Source organism: Pituophis catenifer, unplaced genomic scaffold, assembly GCF_029215685.1.
Source record: "Pituophis catenifer annectens isolate HBS135680 unplaced genomic scaffold, rPitCat1.0.hap2 SCAF_1, whole genome shotgun sequence".
In the NCBI taxonomy this organism is placed as follows: Eukaryota; Metazoa; Chordata; class Lepidosauria; order Squamata; family Colubridae; genus Pituophis; species Pituophis catenifer.
Window position 1 is genome coordinate 37,761,858 of NW_027256881.1, and position 22,739 is coordinate 37,784,596.

Sequence of the window (22,739 nt, forward strand, 5' to 3'; positions counted from 1 at the left end):
AGAAAAACCATAAAAACAGCACCATATAAAAATAAAGGAAGAAAGAAAGCACAAACAACCAGGATGGCATTAAGTAGAAACTTAAGAGAATGCCTTCTGAAATAATTCAATTTTTGAAATAATTCACATTTTCTGAAAAGTCAGCAAAGGGATGAGGGTGGTCAGCCTGATATCTTCCAGGAGTTTGTTCCAAAACATAAAAAGTGTGCTTTCTAGCTTCACAATGCTAAACCTCTAAAAATGTGGGATTAGAAGTACAGTAGTTTCTCCCTGGATATTCTGAGAAGTTGAACCAACAGTATTTGGTGCAGAAAACATTAAAATGATAATAAAAACATGCTCAAAATAAGTAAGGACAAACAGCAACCATGATGATTAATTAACTAATAGTAAAACCAAATAATGGGGCTCTTAACACATTCTGAGCCCCAGGCCCAGGTACCCAGCCAAGTTTTTAAAGCTTTCCAAAAGAACAACAGGGTCGAGGACATTCTGATCTCCAAGGGGAGAATATTATATAAGGCAGGGCCTACAGCAGAAAAAGACTATCTTCTAATTCCTCCAGTTGCTACTCTTTGGCTGATGGGATTTGCAGATTATTATTAAAGGAGAAAAACACTTAAATATACTAATATACAGTAGAATGGAGCAAAATATTTTAACATTGGATATACTGAAGGATATTTTTGAATAATGGACTCAGAATTTTGAGATGGCCTGCCTTTCTAGATAGACTATGTTTAAAAGACGCTGTAGAAGTGGAACAAGTTTAACTGGACAAGACTGAGATTAATCTGAAAGTGCATTTAAAAATGACAATCTACAAAAATGAAATGGAAAAAAAAATGCTACACTGCACATACAAATGAAACCAGCTGATCTGTTGAATTAAAAGGGATACAAATGACAAATCAAAATAGTGACCTGGATAACCTCAAACTCTCATTAAAATTTATGAGAAGGGTCAAAGAAAATAAAAATAAAAATATACAGAATACAGAATAACAGAGTTGGAAAATCAAGTTTTAGGGCGTTATTTGAAGGGACTAAAAATTAAGATTGTTAAAAATACAGGGAAGTAATATAAAGCTGATTTATCTGCTCAATCTTAAAATAAGTACATTGTTATTTCTGATAACCCTTATTGGACTTTTGCTGATCAGGACTGAATGATGAGGCTTTAACGATTTGTTTATAGATATGGGAAGAAGAGATCATTTGTTGTTTTTAAAGACAAGGTGTTATGTTTATATTTGTGATGAAGGGCAAAGTTTATATATTTATAAACTTTATACATTTTTTTACTATATTCTTATTCTTATTTTTACTTTTTCTATTTTTCTTTGTGTTTTTCTGTTCTGCACTTTTTCTTTTTATTCTTTTTAAATTTGTATTAATTTCTATCTTTTTAACTGTAAATTTTAATAAATAGTTATTTAAAAATATCATCCCCTTTCTTTTCTTTTGAGACCAAAAAATGGGTTGCAGGTCAATCACTTAAGCCTTTCTGGACTTCTTCAGGAGCATTAGTAAAATTAGCTTGTACCAGCTTGTAATGACTCATATCCGATTATCTTTTTCCTAAGGAAAAATGCAGGACACAGTTAAGAATGTATGAGAATTGTATCTTCAGAATTTCTACTTTCACACTTTGTATTTCCTCTAAATTAGCTACAGAGAATTAGTAAATGTAAGTGACAGTCACTTTCAGCTGGAGTAACTGATAAGCCTTTTAAGCAGAATGAGTGAAGTGCCTGAATTAAAAAAAATATTACGGAAAAGGAGATATTTTACTGATTACTTCTCTTCTTGGTATCACTCATATTTCAAAATATCTTACAAGACTCTAGACCTGATTTTCAGAAATGTGGGGAAATATTATAGATAGATAGATAGATAGATAGATAGATAGATAGATAGATAGATAGATAGAGATATGTCTTCTTAATATATATATATATAAAATAACTCTTACATCTCTTTACAAGGGACTCTTATAGGAAAAGCTAGTCTATCTATGATGGAACCCAAAATATTTGGTGACGGAAGATAACTTTATACAACTAATTTTTCTTTTCATTTCCTTCACTTTTTTCTTCCTGTGGTCCTTGATACTCGTGCCCCTGACTCCCACCACCAAGCACCATTGCACAGCATATCATACCTGAGCAATCTGAAATTCACCACATGGAACTCTAGCAACCTAGAATCATGCCAAAGTCCTTTTATAATGACTCAGGATTCTTTTGTCCAGTTTGGGATGATTATTCCTCCCACAGGAGTTCAGGGAAACTCATCATTGTCTTTCAAGAGGGCACCTTGAATCACAGGAACTTATTTTGGGTATTGAAGGAGGATATAAGACTGTATTAATGGGGAGGGAAACAGCAAAAAACATGTGCAAACTGCCCTCCACTCATGCACTTATTAGATCCACTTTGCAGGATTTAGCTCTTTTTACATTTTAAAAAATGTTGCTCAATCTCTCCAGTTCTTTGTCAGAAACTTTTCAGCAAATTCAGATAATCTATTTATAACTGAAATATTTTATTTTCAATAGCAACACCTAAACACATTCTAGTACCAATACTATTAAAACAAATGTAGGAACAGATGAGCTTTGGGCTCCTGTTTTGAACCCTGAGGTCCACTAATAAGAGCTGGTGCAAATTAATGGTCAGCACAGTGAAGTTGATTACTCCTCCCAAAACTATCTCACAATGGATAAAAACCTATCAAAGGCACCACAGTAATATTAATATTTGACAAATGAAGAACATCGAGTCTAGGAGATAGGCAATTAGCATAAGGCCAGTCATGGTAGACACGCTCTGTTATAAAACATTTAATTATACTTGTTAGCATTCTGATATCCAGAGTTAGTAACCTTCACTGGCACGCCCTAAATCAATCCAAAGATTAAAAAGTTGCAGCTACAGCTACTGACATCCTACCCTTTGCAGCAAAGTAGAAAAGTCAAACCCAGTCTTGCCTGAAAAACCTCTGCTCTGTACCGGTAGTAGCATCATCAGAGTGTCAGTAACCAAAGTGGCATCTCCGTTTTCTTCCCTAGCTCTTCACCATCATGCTTCAAAAAACACAACCAGATCTCAACTAATATTCTTCCTTTTCTAAATCAAGACAATGCTGTTCTTTCTCCATTGTCAAGGTTAAGTAACATACAGTGGATATGATGGGGTTATCAAAGTTGTAGAACGCCTTTGCTTCATTCATGGCTTGGTGCATTGTGATATGTGTGCACCAAATAGGAAAAAATAGGAATAGCAACCTGTTCTCTTGAGCCCAGCAGAAAGCAATTTGTGATCCTAGTTCTTTAGTATATGAAACCCAAAACAGGAACACAGAAAAATAAAAAAACTCATGTATTATAAAACAGATGTATGAGAAAATGTGCAACTGGGAAGGTAAATTTTAGAAATAAAATCTAAGTTTACTTTTCTTATAAGAAGCAGATTTTATTTTGCAAAGGACTTGAGTACAGCATGTGGGTTTTACTTGAAAATGATTAGAATTGGTATTGGCAGAAGTAACAAATGGGATTGTTCTGGAAATCAAAGGAAAGGAAATCTCACCGGGTATCTTGGAATAAGACTGGCTCTATACTTGAAATGTAGTATTATCTTGTTTGTAAATATGTTCAAGGAGAAATGTTGAGTATGTCCAGTTGACTATGTAGCATAGGAGCCATCTTGCATTTCAGAATTATATTCAATTTATACTTCAGTTAAACAAAGCTTTGACTGATTATTGAGGGACTAAATTATAAATTAATGAGGCTGATAACTGGAAAAGATATACCGGTAACTCAGATTTTTTCCATGATGGATCTCAAAACATAATACATAACATTTCCAAGTGGTCTTCTATCCAGGTAATGGACAAACCCGTTTAATTTTATAGTCAATCAAATTATTGGAATTGTTTTGTTTTTAGCACACTACTATAATACAGAGTACAAAAGAAACATCAAACTCCTTGCCTTTTATCAATGAACTTTTGTTTAGGAAGCAATTTTGCTTTAAGTTTCCATGTTTTATGTAATGTTCTCTAAAATCTTTGGGATGCGGATGATGGAGAATGTTTATTGTAAATTAATATCAATTATTCAATTAAAAGACAGATGGCTATCACATTTTTAATATGGTGATAATTTTTAGCTAAATTCAACTATATTTGTTTTACTTGACCGCTTGAATATCAAAGCCTGAAGATGTGGCTATAATATAAGAAAAAGGGGCTGTGCAGACAAGTCCCTCCTTCTTGAAAATAATTCAGTGAGAGCATCTGAGGAGAAGGTTGAGATAGAAAAATTAACAGGTATTAATAGAATTATTATTAATAGAACAACAAAGTAATGGCTTTAGGACTTCGTCCAAATCAGAGTTCGGTGTATATTATGGCAGAAAAAAAATCAATACAGACATTTAAACATTCATTTCCTAGAAGGACCAGAATGGTATAAAGTGATGTCATTGTTGATTAACTGTCTCAGACATTCTTCTTAAGACCATGGAGCATTCTCAATAAGGCAAAGTAACATCACATGGAAGGAATCTTAATGAATGCAAGATATGAACTAGGCGTAAATGAAATATCTATTCAATTAGGAGAACTATTTATTATTATTAGTTTGATTTTATATGCTGCCCTTCTCCGGAGACTCAGGGCAACTTAGAATGCATTAAGCAATAGCCTTCATACTTTTGAAGTATGAAGCTTTCGCCCCCCCCCCAAGCGGTGTTCTTTTTTTATACAAAGTCAGTTTATTGCCCCCACAATCCGGGTCCTCATTTTACCTACCTCGAAAGGATGGAAGGCTGAATCAACCTTGAGCCTGGTGAGATTTGAACTTGCAGTAATTGCAGGCAGCTGGCAATTAAGTGCTACTTTAACAGCACTTAGTCCACTGTGCCACCAGGCTCCCTATGACCATGCTATGAGTATTGATGAAAAGTATAGATGGGAGTCTTGATTACTAGGAGTTGCCAAATGCTTATGCTATAATTGGAAGGGATTTTGGAGATCATATAATGTCTTTAATTCAAATTGAATAAACACTCACACTGGATGACTGTTGGCCTCTGATTCAGATTGCAGCCGTATGCACAGTTCTGGGTGTTCCATGGTTCTCCTGAATTACAATGCTGCTGTGTGAGTCACACTAGCTTTCAGTTTCTTTCTTGGTGCAATTCAAGGTTTTAAGCCATAAATGGCATGAGACCAGATTATTGCCGGGACCATCTCTCTCTGAAAATATCTGCTCATTCCATCAGGTCTGATAGGGTGAGCAACCTCCAAATTCCTTCCATTCAGTGCTGCATCTTAGGGGGTTTAGGAAGTTCACCTTCCCTGTGACAGCCTCTGCCCTGGGGAACCCCTTCCTCCTGAGATATAAGAAGTCCCAGCCTCCTAGCGCTGAGATAGAGTGAGCCTGGGGGCTAGTACAATTCAATGGGCATATATTGAGAAGCATTGCCTTGGGGTGGCAGGAGTTTCCCTTTTGGTTTTTATGGTTTCATTGTTGTTCTGTGAGCTACTAAGCTTATGGTACATAAGATAAGTGGTTTTATAAGTTTTTATATAAAAAAATACATTTCTGGCACCATAAACAAGAAAAGAATAGAAAAGCAGATCAATACAGGTTTGTAAGGAAAAACAGTAGTTGGAAACTGTAAATCATAGAAATTGAGAATGTGGAATAAACTCCTATAATATTCAGGGCCAGCCCTCCTAGAACCTCTGTTAAAGCTAGCCATGTTGCTTCTTATGCTGCTTGTTCCCACTTACGTTCTTTCAATATTTGTAAGTAAGCCAAATATTATAGAAGTGCCATAAATCCCCAATGCCCTTCAAAGGAAGCAAAATATTGGTAACGTTGTCCTTAACAGATCTCATCACTCAAAAAATGTGGGAAGCATGTAACAACATATGCATACAGGAAATGACACATGTGTTCATCAGACCATTTTCCACAGTGCTGAACCCCCAAACCCTTATCTTTGCAACAGCTATTATCTTACAATTCATAAAAACAGGGAGGATGTGTATTAAGTTGGGAAGGAATTAAACATAGCTTTTTCAGAACAGTTTAAATAACATTTATAAAGCTTCTTGCCTTACCATCCACCCACTCGGTGTTGGGTAATTGCTTGCTGTGATAAGAGAAAATGATTTGTGATAACTGCTCCTTGATGTTAGTTTCATCAGGCACCAACTGATGCTTATTATTCTCTTAGCTACGTACTATTTGCCTTAGTGAGAAATACATGTAATGTGATGTTCTTTAGCTATTGAATGAGCTGAAAGCAGTTCAGGGTTTATTTACAGTAAAAGGCATTTTCACATTAAAAAGCAATTCTGAATTTCTTTCTTTGTTTTTGGAGCCATGGGGATATCTTGTTAATGTCAACTAGAAAATCAAGGAGAACCATTTTAAAATCAAATTAATTTTGATTTTGATTTGAGCAAAACTTTTAAAAAGTTTGAGGGTAGTTGTGGGAACTGAAATCCATTCTATTTATTCATGACACAATATTAAACTAAACTAAACTAAAGACTCATATGTGCTTAAAGTAAGTGAAAATAGTGCACCAGTGGTGTGCATTCAAGAACCTCAAGCACAGTAAGAACAAAAGGCACAGAGTTGGGGGGATTTTGCTCACATGAGGTCAGAAAAACTTGAGTTTTCTTTCTCCTTGGCATTCTCACAGCTGTATTTTCTGCAATTAGTTATATACTCTTTTTTTGGGGGGGGGATTAAAGATAAAACCATCCAGTCATAGTTTTTTCTTAAAAGCTATACAAAAGTGGCTTGCCATTGCTTTTTTGAGAATATATTTTGATTTTCCAGACTAGCTTATTGGTGTGTATACTTTTGAGTCAGTATTGAGTCCTAGCAATTGTCTGGACTAATCCCTGCAGTTTTCTTGGCAAGATTTCAGAAGTAGTTTGCCATTGCATGCTTCCTAGGGTTGAGAGAGAGTTAATTGGTGACAGAGAGTTAACCAGTCATCCAGCTGGCCTTGGGCCTAATTAGATTAGAATTCATAGTCTCCATGTTTCTAGCCTGATGCTTTAACCACTATACCAAGCTGGTTTTCTTAGTTAACACAGTGTTTTGCAATCTTGGCAACTTTAAGGAATGTGGTCTTCAACTCCCAGAATTGAAGTCCACACAACTTAAAGTTGCTAAGGTTGAGAAACACTGATAGTTTATAGCTCTGGATTTCTCCTTGCTTAACTTCCAAGTATTTCTTTCCAACAAAGTCTGTCAGAAGTTGTCAACAGCTGAGATTTAAACATTTTAGGCATACTTGTAAAGCCTATTATGTGTGAAATAACCATGGAGTTCAGTACTCATCCCAAGATTAAATGAGGTTTGCAGATGAATGTGTGTAGGTACTTAATCATACATGCGGGCTGTCCAGGACAATTACAGGTTTGGCAAAGTCATTCCACCAGAAAAACCTGTTCCAGAAAATTCCAGGATATTTTTTCACAGAAATGCCAGATAGAGATAGGAGTAGCAGGGCTGCTTCAAATTGCCAGATTATGGAAGATCAAGGGGAAAACTTTCTCCCAATCTTTTTTCTTCACCAGAAGGAATGTACCTTATACTTTCTAGCTGGAGGAAAATCTGCAGCAGGGTGTGAGATTTCTCTGATACCCTATAGGAAGACTGATCAAAGTTCCTCTAGTGATGCCTTAGCTATAATTTGGTAGCAATTTATATCAACTTTCTTTCTCCTGCTCAGCCTCTTTCACTGTTGGAGCCTGTGAACAAAACAGGAATGGCAACATTGGCTGCTGCACTCTCCACTTCAGTCTTGCTTTGTTTGGGGCTGAATTTCCTCCACTGTTGAGGATGTGACTCATTTTCTCCCTTTAAAGCCTGAGGAAGTTTCAGGGGTGTAACACTGTTTCTCAAGAAAAGGGGGCTGCGAGACCCAAGCTTGAACCTTGATGTTCCAGATTGCATATTTAGGTACAGTTAAGCAGACACATATACAAACTTATTTCTTTCTAAGATTTCTTCCCTCTTCTGACAAGAACTCACTGCTCTTTCTAGCTGGGAATTGAACTGATTGGGAAGTGCTTTGGAAGTGAAGGTCACCATAAATTCATTCTATATTCTAGAGAAGGAAGGAAGGAAGGAAGGAAGGAAGGAAGGAAGGAAGGAAGGAAGGAAGGAGAGAGGGAGGGAAAAAGGAGTGACCATTTTTGTAAAATGTAAATGTTTGCATAAATCTATAACAACTTTTAGCCCTATGGGATCAGACTGAAAACTATTAAGAGTTTATCACTTTATATCTACAGTGGCTCATCAGATGCTTCTGAAAACCAACATGACCTAAAGAAGCTCACAAACATAGTTGTACTAGCCATATTTCTCAGCACCTGTGATTCAGAACACATTGCTTTTTTTAGCTAGGAAGTAATATTTAAGTGTAATCATGACTGACTACTAGCAATAGCATAATTTTACTCCAAAGCACAATAATACTGAAAAAAATAATAATTTGCTTCTCGTGTTCTCTGGCCTACATGCACATACATGTGCTTGCTCACAGATATACAGATACACATCCAAGATTTCTATCCACTTCAATATAAGATACTGTAAATTAAAAATTGCAATTGTTAAATATATTAAGAAACAGATAACTAACCTTACTTTCAAAGCTTTTTACTATATCTTAGGAAAGCTAACAAAATGAAGAATTTGTTCTACCAAGGGCCTGTCTGAAAATATTACCCAGCAGGATGCAAAACAGAAAGCAAAACATCAGACACAGTGCTATATACCAGGGGTCACCAACCTTTCAGACTTCAGGGACCACTAAATTCATAATTTTAAATCTCGCAAACCACTAATATGATTTTTTTTAAAGGATAAATAGTATTTAGCAATAGCAATATTAAAAATGCAAATAATTTTTCTGTGGACCACCAAAATTTTCTCGCGAACCACCAGTTGGTGACTGCTGCTATATACAATGCATTTATTCTGAAATGCCAAGTATATCCTTTAAATATGCATTTACTCACTGCAGAACTCAACCTTGTTCACATGCTGTTCTTTTTGGAATGCTGGCTGGCAAGCAGGCCTTAATTAAGGAGTTTAAGATTTCTCTTTTACAGCTCTGCTCCACTTTAACAGAAGTGGACAACTTGTCAAATGTAGGAGGCAGCAGAGGGCGAGGAAGTAGGAAGTGTTACAGAGCAATTTCTGATTTCTATCAACAATCTTATCAAACATCAGTCAGAAGTGTTAATAACATTTGAAGAATGGTGTATATCGTAATGGTGCATCTCTATTTAATGGAAAAAAAATTCATCAACATAATATTGATCTTTTAAACAATTGACAGTTTTTCTTGAAGGTCTCAACATAGTTTGGGAAGACAATCTGGGTTCTGAATTTGATAAATCTCATTCTCATTAGAATTGTTTGTAAATTCTTATTTCAACAAGTCAATTAATTGATAATAAGACAATGGAAAGCAACTGTGAGATAACGGTTAAAGTATTGAATTTAGAGATATTGAAATATATGCCTCCTTTTTAAATTAGCTGGATGACTTTGGGGCAGTCATTCTCTCAGTCTTGCACAGCTGTTGGCATAGCCAATAAATAGATAAAAGGATTATTAATAATAATGTTTTTTCCCAGTAGATTGCTCTTATTTATATGATTACAGAGATTTTGGATGTAAATATCTAATGTGGATATTTAAAATGTTTTTATTTCTGCTGAAGATGACACATTTATAACTCCCTTTGGATTTTATTGTTCTTTATTCTGGAATACTTTTGAGCTCTTTTAATATTAACTTTTAGTTTCTGTTCTTCCTGTTGCAAAAATAACATTAGAAGAAAATGAAATAATATTAACAAGCTGTCAAACAAACAGAATTTCCTCCTCCAAATACTACCATATATTATTTAGAAATGGGAAAATATCATTCTTAAATATACCATACAATCCTTCCAAAGCTGTACATTCTTTAAAAGAAGGAAACCATTTTACACTTTCTTTTTTGAATTTATAATGTACTGATGTAATTAAGGGGAGAAAAGTATATCAGATCTAAAAGAGCAGTGAGTTCTTGTCAGACCTACCTGTCAGCTGGCAAAAATTATCTTTAAGTGGCCTGTGGCATAGCAAATTCATAAAGAGCAGTGTCCTCTTGTGATCTATGGCAAGCTGTCCTTGGCCCAAAACATATATTTTTAAAAGGGAGACCAAAATGCAGGTTGCATCACATTGGCATGATCCCAGAGAGAAATACAATTGATTCAATACATCACAAAGGGATAATGCTGGATTCTAGTGTATAGCCACATCATAGATGAATCAGGAACTCATTGTCACATTTACCTTGCATTCTCACCTTGATTTAAGGCTTGTCATGAACTTGCACTGGTTCCTTTGAACAGCCCTGTAAATTTTGAAAGCATCTGGCACTTGTTTAAAATTTTGTATGATATTTGTCAGGTTGGTTTGCCTTCTTTTTGTTGGTTTGTCTTCTTTTAGGAGGGGTCACAAGTCAATGGCATGATAAGACTGTGTGGCTAATGGCTACACAGTAAGATATGCAAAGTCTTTTAATAAACAATGGCAGCTGTTGCTAAGCCTTATCAGAGTTGTTGGAAGAAATCAAGCAGGGCTTTTGAGCACATTCAAGATAAATTGTAAACTACATCAGGTGTGTAATACATGAAATACAAAATTAAATATCCTAAGCACTTAAAGATATATAATCAATCCACTTTTCCTTTTACTAAAAAACAGGGAATTTATGTATATATTGGAATGGGACAAGCAGACTTAAACAACTGAGCCACATTTATACTTAAGGACTACTGTGGAACCTGAAATGTCCCGTTATAGGCACAGTTAACTATGGAGAGAAGATTACTGTAATCTAAAAACACCTGGAATCTACAGACTCATTTAAAGTTTCAATAGAGTATTTGTAGGAAGGCAGGTTCCAGAAAGTGTATATATTTAAGATAAGATAATCATTTTATGAAGTCACCTTTTTCTGAAAGCTAGAATATTCTTCCAAGATATCTAGGGGGAAAACAGATGTGTGGGGAAATTGAAGAAATATTTGACCTAACATTACTTGAAAGAGAGGAACGTGGTGGCTTAGTGGCTAAGACACTGAGCTTGTTGATCGAAAGGTTGGCAGCAATGGCGGGTTGCACTGGTTCTATAGAACCAGTAGTAAAACCAGCGGGAGGCTCCGCCCACTGAACCCAACGTCATCAAAATGCTTCTGCGTGTGCAGAGCATGCGCATGAGCAGCCCCGTTGCGAATCGGTAGTAAAGATAGGTAGAACCCACCCCTGGTTGGCAGTTCAACAGTTCAAATCCCTAGTGCTGCATAATGGGGTGAGCTCCCGTTACTTGTCCTAGCTTCTGCCAACCTAGCAGTTTGAAAGCACGTAAAAAATGCAAGTAGAAAAATAGGGACCACCTTTGTTGGGACGGTAACAGCGTTCCGTACGCCTTTGGCGTTTAGTCATGCTGGCCACATGACCACCGAGACGTCTTCGGATAGCGCTGGCTCTTCGGCTTTGAAACAGAGATGAGCACCGCCCCCTAGAGTTGGGAACAATTAGCACATATGTGCGAGGGGAACCTTTACCTTTTACTTGAAAGAGTGGCTGTTCAATACAATGAAAATGTTTCATCCAGTTTTTGAAATCTTGCAAGTATATTATACCTTTCAGAAAGCTCTCTTTTCTTTGACAAACATACTAGTTATATAACAACATAATTAAAAGGTTTCACATTTTTATGCTTCATTCATTATGGAAAGGTCTTCAAATGTGTTGATTGCATCAAACTGTGAAAAGAGCTCAGAAAATGGGAATCCTGGAATACCTCATCATCTCCATGATAAAGTTCTATGTAGGTCAGCAGTCACAATACAGACAGAACATGGTGAAGTAGACTGGTTCCAAGTTGGCAAAGGACTGAGACAAGATTGTATTTTTTCCCTTATTTATCCAACATATTTGATGAATATATGTTAAGGGAGCGGGATTGGAAGAAGATTAAAACAGTCTGATGATACTGCCCTGATAGCTGAAAATACAAAGGACCTGCAAGCCCTAGTAATAAAAGTCAAGTAGAACAATAAAAAAACAGGAGTACAATTAAATATAAAGATTACTAAACTAATAACAGGTCAAACAGGTCAGCCTTAGAATTTACAATGAAGATAACGAAGTGGGTAATAACTGCTGCCTTTTAGGATTAACCATCAACAGTAAAGGAGCAAGCAATCAAGAAATATACTTCAAGGTAGCCCTGGGTGGAACAACCATGAAGGCCTTGAAAAACATGTTCAAGTGTTGTGATGTGATTATACCTACAAAGATCAGAATTGTGCAAGCAATGGAAATGAAAGTTGGACTTTGGAGAGGCAAGATAGGAAGAGTATTGGTGCTTTTGAACTTTGATGTTGGAAAAGACTTCTGATAACACCATGAACAGCCAAGTAAGCAAAGTGAGGAAAAAAAGGATCATTAAAAAAATCCAGAATTCTCACTTGAGACAAACATAACCATGCTCAAATTATCCTATTTCAGACACATTATGTAAAGATCCAGCTTCTTAAAGAAGGCTGAAAAAGATGGAAGGAAAAAGAAGAGAATGACCGCCAGCAAAGTGGCTAGACTCAGGTACAGTAACCATGAGGGCACCATTGAAATTGCTGAAGGACCAGGTTAGAGTTATATCATCATGAAGAAAGTTTATATGGTTGCTAAGACTTGCTAACAGCTTGAGGGCACATAATCATTTTTTTCTGATCTAACAAAGTTGTTAATGGGACAATTTCATTGTTTGCAATGTTTAGAAATATTGCCACCTTTTGGACATTTTCATTAGAGTTTAATCTATTGGCCTCATAAATAAATCATCTACTGTATACAGTTTTTAAACTCATCAGTAGAATTCAGACATGACTGAATTGCTGCATGTTTTTCCTTACTTCGTCTTTCAAAAAGTGCTACCTTTTCAATTTAAAAAAAGGTGCAACATTTCCATAAGTCCTTTGATCAACATCTTGCCTTTTCGAGCATGGTACTGTAAAGACAGCCATTTTTTAAAAAAATATTTTTTTATATATAGCCAAACTTTAATCATCATTTCTGCTATAAATTTGGAATAGCAGAGAGAGATTTAGATAAACTTGAGATAGGTGAATGTCTGTGGAGATCATCAGTCTTCCAGGTCATAATTGTCTCAAAGGTGCTTTTTCAAAAGGCAACTGGATTTTTCCTCAAGGAAAAAACAATCCAGCTGCCTTTTGCAAAAGCACCTTTGAGATAGTTGGGTACATTACTTCTAATTAGGGAAGACAGCAAACAAAAATCACTGAGACCTAAAACAAGCCAGATGCTCTTCTCACTGTTGCTTTCCATTGTGTTGAAGTCAAAGCTTCCAAAATGTTCAACTACCATAGCTAATGGCTACTCTGACTGGGGAATTCCAGGGGTGTTGTAAAAAAAAAAAAATCTGGATGGTGGCAGATTAGGGCCAATAAATGCACAGAAAATTTAGGAAGTATAGGGCTCTTTCAGAAAAGATTAAAAAGAGGGGCTATCCACATTACTTTTTTTTAATAGCATTATCTAATCATTGTTGAGCCAATTCAAAGTTCCTTTGCATTATGAGGATAGCTGCAGAACAGTATAAGTTGTTAATGTGGATAATTGAAAATCATATATCAAGACCATTCCTATAAGGATCAATAGTTATTCTTAGGGCATTTTTACTCTATATCCAAATGTTCTTATTTATGAAATTAATAGTATCAGTTCAAAATAATGGAATTACAATTCTTATTTTTTGCTTAAATTTAAGTTTGTGAATTTTTCTGTATCTAAATGTACTAGATTCAATACTATTTTATGAGGTCATTTAGAAAAAATATTTTAAATTTATCTACCAGAGCCTCAGAAATACTTCTTGGCTCTAATCTGAATGTGTTAACATTAAGGAAAATATGTCTATTCTAAGTAATTATAGGAAAATACATTTTAAAATATGCAAATAATATATATATATTTAAAATTAAAGTTATTTTGTTCCATGAACTGATTCCAATGTACTGAATCAAGACGCAATGTAATTCTCTTTCAGGATTACACTGCTTCCTCATGTGTGTAAATACAGCATTAGCACACATTAACACAAGCACACTATGAGATACATCCAGAATATGAGATAGTTCTCTCTATGACACATAGATGTCTAATTTGGGGACATTTGATCTCTGAGTAAAATGCTGAAATCTCCCCCACCAGGGACAGAAACAGGACAATATTGATAAATTTCCATAAATCAGAGAATGTTCCCCTTTTGTCATCTTAAATAGGGCAATTATATGGCAACTTTTTCAGGGTTTCTGGAAAGCTTTGGAGGCTTATGTGGATCTTGGTTTCCAGGCTATACACTTTATAGTACACCATGAGTGGTGCTTATATGTAGCCTAATGCAAATTTTCCAGCTTTAATTTGGAGAAGTCATAATCTTATGCATTTAAATCTTAGTTAATCCAGATCTTCAGATTAGAAATGAACTATCTCCCAGGGAAGCTAGTAAGTTGAATATGATGGACAAAAATGCATTCAGAAATGCATTCATGTCTGTATCCTAAACTATCTAGCAAATTTAGGATGCAGACATTCTAAATATTAATTTCTCAGTTCTGAAATCATAACCTTAAAGAGACTTTCCTGGAAGTCAATGAAGGAAACAGACTATGCTGAATAAATGTGGTTAAAATTCATCTGTTAGGTAATACCTTACATTAACTTTCAATTTTCTTTGATCTATGCATTTCATAGACATAAAACTATAATGAGATTTATTAGTGTTGATTATCTGACATATTATCTGACATTAACTATTAAAATGTGTGCATCTTATTAAGAAGGAAGATCATAAGCTTTGTAAAATATATTTTCCTTTGAATAATTATATTTTAAATATTGGCAGGGTAAAGTATGAATTTTAGGACATAGAAAATGTAAATATTTGAGTTATTGGAGCTAGACAGGCATAATTTTAGAATCTCTGCTGAAATCAGTGATGATTAATGTAAGACTAATTGTTATTAATACAGGGACTCACAGTATGATTAAATCTGAATTCAGTGAAATTTGCCCAACAAAGAATTTAAAAATGGAAACAGAACCTTGGGGAGCATATCAAGGCCAATACCTTATTTCTGAAGAAAGAATAAAGAGGAAACTTCCCGTTTATCACAGCTCTGACTGCCTCCTAGTACCTTAGAACTAATAATTAAATGAGAACAGCTTTTCTAATTTCCATCAGTGTTTCATGTGCCCATATCTAAAGGCATGAAGAGTTAGAACTGCCTAACTTAACATTTCTGAAAATTAAAAGATGACTTTCAAGTTCATATTCTCTCTGTCTCTCCATCTCTCCCTCCCTCACTCCCCTCCCCTCTCTCACACACACATACACACTTTAATATACATAAAGTTTTAAAAAACAGGTTTTCTGTGAAATAATGATAATCTAATACTAGGAATGATATTCTTTCTTAGTATTAAGACAGAAACTTTTTAAAAATTATTATATTGTTACATAGAATATAAAATATAGCATGTCATAGAGAAATATCCCTACAGAGGTACTGTCACTCCTGAGATCTTCACAACACTATAATGCTCCCGAGAGCAGTCTGACAGTGTTTCGAAATAGGATGTAATGCTCTGATATGCATCAGAAAGGCCTCATCTGCCAAAAGACACATGGTTGCTGATGAAAATGAAAAGTGCACCCTACAACTCTTGCTCAACATACTCAGCATTCAACTAGATGGACGTTTAAAATGAAAGCAAAGAAGCTTTTACAAGATTCTTGCATTTGTGTTTACATATAAAAAGGCAACACAACAGTAGGCTTTTGCCTTATTTCCAATATAATGAATCAGAAATAGCCAATTCAGAAATTTCAACAGAGACTGACCCCCTCCCTCCCCAAAGTTTCTCTGCCTCTCGGGAAGGCATCAGCTCCTGCTATTCCTTTACCGTCTCAGCCAAATTCTGTCTTGTATGAAGCATCTGAAAGCCTCAAGTGTAAATGCTGCTTCTATGAGTACCGTCTTACTAAAACCAAGACATTTACAGAAAGCATCATAAATGAGTTTTTTTTTCTCCTCACTTACCACTGTCAAGACTCAGTAGTTCTGCGTAGGTTCAATAGAACAAAAGCCTCATATGTTCACTTCTCTAAATTTACCAGAAAGAAAAGAGTTTGCATGCTTGTCCTTTAAGTGTCTTGAAACATGGTTTGCATAGCTGGATAGCGGCTTATCTCTGCTTTTCTGCTTTTGCTTCCATACATGGATCTGTTCCCAACAGTAACTCTAAGCTGTTGAAAAGAAGCTATCTGGCAGCTTTCAGCTTCATCCAACACGTAAATGATTTTAAAAAAGAAGAAAAGGCTCCATGCTTTCTCTGGCCACTTATACACCCTTTGGTCTATGCCACAAAGCCTCTTTCTCTTTTCTTTTCTTTTCTTTTCTTTTTTTTTCAAATAAGCTGGAAAGCAATATATTTCTTTTCATGGCTTGCTGAAAACAAATCCTTTGAGATTAGTTTATGCAACTATGAAAAATTGATGCTTGGTCTTACAGGGAACATAAAATGGTTTTGACCTCTTGTGTATCTCTCAGTTGTTTGGCTGCTTCTTTTCAAAATATTTGTACAGCAATCATCAAGACCCACTAAATATATGTGGAAAAGACAGATTTGTAACCACCACCACCCCTCTATAAAATTCCCAGCAGTTTATTTCTAAGAATACCTTTCTACTCTCTTTAGAGGTCAAGGGTTTGTTTGTGAAGTCATCTGGAAGGGTTTCAAGGCAATATTCATCTGGTCTGTGAATGATGAAAGGTTAAGAGTCACATTTTTGTCGAGAGGGAAAGAAGTACAACGGAGAAGTGTGGCAGCTCCCACACTTCCCCAAGAAGACATCTCCCAAATTAGTAACAAAATGGCTTATTAAATACTAGTGCTATTACTACAGGGCTTGTATTACCATGTGTTCGAAGTCCTCCCTTTGTGGTTCCCCTAACCCTGATATCAAAGTTATGTTATGATGCAAACACCAAAAAGAAAAATGTAATAGAAGAAGGAAAAGGGAAAGTCAATGGACAACATGAAAAAAGGGAATAGAATTCTGAGGTAATTGGAGCCAACTGCAATGTAGTACTTAACACATATATGAAGACAAAGACAGGAATCTGCATATATCAAAAAGGTTTTGGTAGCATTTTTCTGACTAAAAAAAACCCTTGAAAGTTTTTTTTTTTAAAGAGAAAAGATGCTACCAATCTTCTGATTTTTAGTAGCAAAGACTAAGGAGGCTCTCCTTCTACAGTATTGTACTTGTTAATTAATGAATCTAAATTATTTATTTAATTTTTCCCACCTTAATTTTTTTTTTATAAATAACTCAAGATGGCGAACATATCTAATGCTTCTTCCTCCTCCTATTTTTCCCCACAACAATCCTGTGAGATGGGTTGGACTGAGAGAGAGTAACTGGCCCAAAGTCACCTTGTTGACTTTCATGCCTAAGGCGGGACTACAACTCACAGTGTCCAGTTTCTAGATCCACTCAACCACTTTCCTCAACCACTTTTTGTATCAAATTGTGTGTGTGTGTGTGTATGCACTTGTGTGTGTATATGTGTGTTGTTGTTAGTTGTGAAGTCGTGTCCGACCCATCGCGACCCAATGGACAACTTTCCTTCAGGCCTTCCTGTCCTCTACCATCCCCCGGAGACCATTTAAGCTCACACTGACTGCTTCAGTGACTCAATCCAGCCCCTCATTCTCTGCCGTCCCCTGTGTATGAGTGTATAATACACAATACACAATCTCTGTGTATCAGATTAGTATTATAGCCAATATTTCTCAGACAAGTTTAGGCTTTAGCCTCTGAGTATACGATTTTCTTGGGAATGTAAGAATTACTACAGTGTCTAAGAGTCCACCCCTGACCTCTTTAGACCTCTTTCCCAGTTTAAGCATGATGTCTATGGGAAAGGTCCCTAGTTTAGTAGTACCGCTAAAGCTTGATTCAATTCCTGATTCAGGATCGGACATAATAATGGAAGAAAAAAGAAAGGGTGCATGAATGCGTCGGGGGTGGGGGGATTTAAAAAAATAGCTGCTAAGGGGAAATAGTTTTTTGCCTCTTCATCTGTTTTCCTGAAGGCAAACTGGGGGATTTTTTTTTTTTAAATCAAAGTACAGAGCAGAGTAGGATCAAACTCCAAATCACAAGAGTTGTGTTTTTTATCACGCTATTTTTTGCCCATACTTCACAAAAGAGAACTTGATGAGGATCACAGAAAAGGAAAAGCACGACTGAGTTGTAAGATACACCACAATATGTTTCAGTAATGTATCAGTTTCAGAGAAAGGAAAAGAAATATTTGCTCACACAGTTCAGGCCAAAACATGCTTGAAAATTTAAAAATTGGCAGGCAACAGAACCAGAAATGCACTTTTCTCCAATGCTCTGATACAACACAGAAAGAGAAACGAGATACTAGATACTAGATCCCTAGATATTCCTTTATTACTTACTGTTGGTTTGCATGATACTTCATAGCATTGCTAGTATATCCCTTTTTCCCACCAATGGAACAATTTAGAATAAGTTCAGAAGTGTACATATCTACCATTTTCCTCTTGAGATAATGTGTTCAGGCCCATCTGGAGCCCAGAGGTTTTCTTGAAATGAAGATGGTTTGTGATATTAATGCTTCACTACCCTGCATACAGCTGGCTAATTTAGAAGAATTTAATTAAGCTTTAAAATGAGAAAGAAATGAGAAGAGACTGAGAACACATACAACATGGGAGGTGTGAGAAGACACATGACGCTGATGAGCAATGAATTTAGGATCAGAGACTAAATAGTCCAAGGATTTGACTCAATATATGATAGCCTTTGTGAACATAGATTTTTATACACTCTTATAACAGCTTGTGGTTTCCTCAACACAGACATTATAGCAATAGAATTTAGATTTATATACCACTCCAGTGCTTCATAGCACTTTCTAAGTGGTTTACAAAGGTCAGCATATTGCTCCCAGCAATCTGGATCCTCATTTTACTGACCTTGGAAGGATGGAAGGCTGAATGTCAGTCCTGGAGCCATTTTCTCCTGGCATCTTCAGGGCTGCCACAGCAGAGGCTGGTCTAGCTGTGGGAATGGGAGGGGGGAGGTAGAGATAGCAAAGGGATTGTAACCAAAATAAAATTCTTTCCTCTGAGGACCAAGGACGTTCCCACCAGGAGCAAGAAAGTGGGATGTGAGGCTGGATGAACTTTGGATTGTGACCTGATTGGACCATGTGATGGACTGCATGGCCAAGGGGAGGAAAAATGTACTTTTAACTAAGGGGAAACTCAAGGGGGCTTTAGAGTGTGGTTTCCCCAGATGTGCCAATATGACCTGCCTAATAAATCCTAACTTTGAGGAGCAGGCCAGTCTCGGAGTTTTGATTCTGTTGGGAGGGTTACTTGGAACCCTGGCACTGAGTCAACCTTGGGACGCTTAGGATTGAACTCTTGGCAGTGGAATGCAAAGTTAGCCTGCAATACTGCATTCTAACCACTGTGCCACTACGGTTCTTGGTTTATTCATCTTTGAGAGATTATTCATCTTTCAAAGTCCTAAAACTGAGGTTCTGCCCGGTATATTTTGTTCCTTCCACCTGGTTTCTCAAAAAACTGCTGTTGATATCAGCAATAAATTCTGCAGCTATTACTTTTCATTGGGCCAGCACTTCACTTCGCTTCTGCATGGTCCACGCTGCTGGCCCAGTGAGAAGTAATCATTTATAAATCCTGCAGCAAAACAAGCAAACTTTAAGCAATCTCACAATTCTTTCTTGTGTCCTGCTTCATGGTAGAGAAATGGTGTGGGAAGCATTTTTTTAAAAAAAATCTTTGATATCCAAATATATGTCAAATTGGTTCTTTCTCAAATTTCTACTCTCCATTCATTCATGAAAGAAATAAGCTATTGCTTTTAGAGTAAAGAAGTAACTGATACAGTTACAGATTAACAGAGTTGGAAGGGACCTTGTAGGGACTTGTTACACACAGTCACTCATGCCCTCGTCACCTCCCGCCTGGACTATTGTAATGCTCTCTACATGGGGCTCCCCTTGAGGAGCACCCGGAGGCTCCAACTGGCGCAGAGTGCGGCCGCGCAGGTGGTAATGGGAGAGACATGGCGCTCCCATGTAACACCTCTCCTGCGCGAGCTGCACTGGCTCCCGGTGGTCTTCCGGGTGCGCTTCAAGGTTTTGGTTACCACCTTTAAAGCGCTCCATGGCTTAGGACCTGGTTATTTACGGGACCGCCTACTACCACCAATAGCCTCCCACCGGCCAGTACGCTCTCATAGAGAGGGACTCCTCCGGGTGCCGTCAGCCAAACAGTGTCGACTGGCGGCCCCTAGGGGGAGAGCCTTCTCTGTGGGGGCACCTACCATCTGGAATGAGCTCCCCCCGGAGATACAGAGGATCCCGGATCTGTGCTCCTTCCGCCGTGCTGTGAAGACCTTTTTATTCCATCAGGCGGGCTTGGCCTAATTTCTTCCCTTTTTAAATATGTAAATTTTAATCTGTTTTTAAATTATTGGGGTGTTTTAATCTGTCTGGGCCAAAATGATTTAATTTGATTTTATCTGGTTTTTAAATTTTTTGTATTTATGTATTTTATTGTTGGCTGTTCACCGCCCTGAGTCCTTTGGGAGTAGGGCGGTATACAAATCAAATAAACCTAAACCTAAACCTAAACCCCTGCCAAAGCAGACCCTACACCATTTTTGACAGATGGCAATCCAACTCTTCTTGAAAGCTTCCAATGATGAAGCTCCCACAACTTCTGAAGGCAAGCTGTTCGATTGGTTGATTATTCTCACTGTCAGAAAATTTCTCCTTATTTCCTTAAATCTCTCCTTGTTCAGTTTCCATCCATTATTCCTTGTCTGGCCTTCAGCTGCTTTGGAAAATAGCTTGACCTCCTCCTCTCTGTGGCAGCCCCTCAAATATTGGAACACTGCTATCATGTCTCCCCTGGTTTTTCTCTTTACTAAACTAGCCATGCCCAGTTCCTGCAACCGTTCATCGTATGTTTTAGCCTTCAGTCCCCTAATCATTTTGGTTGCTCTTCTCTGCACTCTTTCTAGAGTCTCAACATCTTTTTTATAGTGTGATGATCAAAACTTGATGCAGTATTCTAGGTGTGGTCTTACTAAGGCTTTATAGAGTGGCATCAGTATCTCCCTTGATTGTATCCCTCTATTAATGCAATTTACGATTGCATTGGCTTTTTTGGCTGCCGCCGCACATTTGGCTCATATTTAATTGGTCCAAAATCTCTCACACAGTTACTGTTATTAAGCCTGGTTTCACCCAATCTATATGTGTGCTTTTGGTTTTTCTTGCCTAAGTGTAAGACTTTACTTTTTTCTACATTAAATTTCATTTTGTTAGATAGGGCCCAGTGTTCCAGTCTGTCAAGATCCATCTGGTTCTTGAGCCTATCATCTAGGGTGTTGACTATTCCTGCCAGTTTAGTATCATCTGCAAATTTGGTAAGTTCCCCTTCTATTCCCTCATCTAAGTCATTTATATTGATTTTTATATTGATTTATATTGATATTGTTTCCTGATTGCTTATTTGTACCCTATGACTATCATTAAGTGTTGTACCTTATGATTCTTGATGAACGTATCTTTTCTTTTATGTACACTGAGAGCATATGCACCAAGATAAATTCCTTGTGTCCAATCACACTTGGCCAATATTTTTTTTTTTAAATTTGATTTATATGCCGCCCTTCTCCGGAGACTCAGGGCGGCTTACAATGTGTTAAGCAATAGCCTTCATACTTTTGTATATTTATACAAAGTCAGCTTATTGCCCCCACAAACTGGGTCCTCATTTAACCTACCTTAGAAAGGATGGAAGGCTGAGTCAACCTTGAGCCTGGTAAGATTCAAACCTGCAGAAATTGCAGGCAGCTGTGTTAATAACAGGGTGCATTAAACCACTGTACTACCAAGGCTCATTCTATTCTATTCTATTCTATTCTATTCTATTCTATTCTATTCTATTCTATTCTATTCTATTCTATATAGAGCCCAGGTGGTGCAGTGGTTAGAGTGCATTACTGCAGCTACTTCAGCTGACTGCTAGTTCAGCAGATCAGCGGATCAAATCTCACCGGCTCAAAGTTGACTCAGCCTTCCATCCTTCCAAGGTGGGTAAATTGAGGTCCCAGATTGTTGGGGGCAATATGCTATTTAGTATACTGTCTTTGATGTAAGCCGCCCAGAGTCTTCGGAGAGTGGGCGGCATAGAAATACGACAAATAAATAAATAAATAAATTCTATTCTATTCTATTCTATTCTATTCTATTCTATTCTATTCTATTCTATTCTATTCTATTCTATTCTGAAGATATTGAAGAGTGCTGGGTTCTGTCCACAAGGACAGAACCCTGTGGTATGCCACTGCTTACTTCCCTCCATGTTCTTTATAAGGAAAATCTATTTTCCCCTCCATCTGTGGATTATCTCCCTGCATTCTCAATGCAACTCCATTTGAGCTTCGTGTGCTTC

General features: G+C 36.8%; 1 protein-coding gene across 1 annotated transcript in view; it reads right to left on the reverse strand.

Annotated features, from left to right (window-relative positions):
- Positions 1-16,293, reverse strand: part of SLC8A1 (solute carrier family 8 member A1) — a 257,765-nt gene extending 241,472 nt beyond the window's left edge. Inside the window, exon 1 of the mRNA XM_070932297.1 lies at positions 16,241-16,293. The gene's annotated coding sequence lies outside the window, so the exon portion shown is untranslated. The remainder of the gene's footprint in view (positions 1-16,240) is intronic.
- Between the last annotated feature and the right edge of the window lie 6,446 nt (positions 16,294-22,739).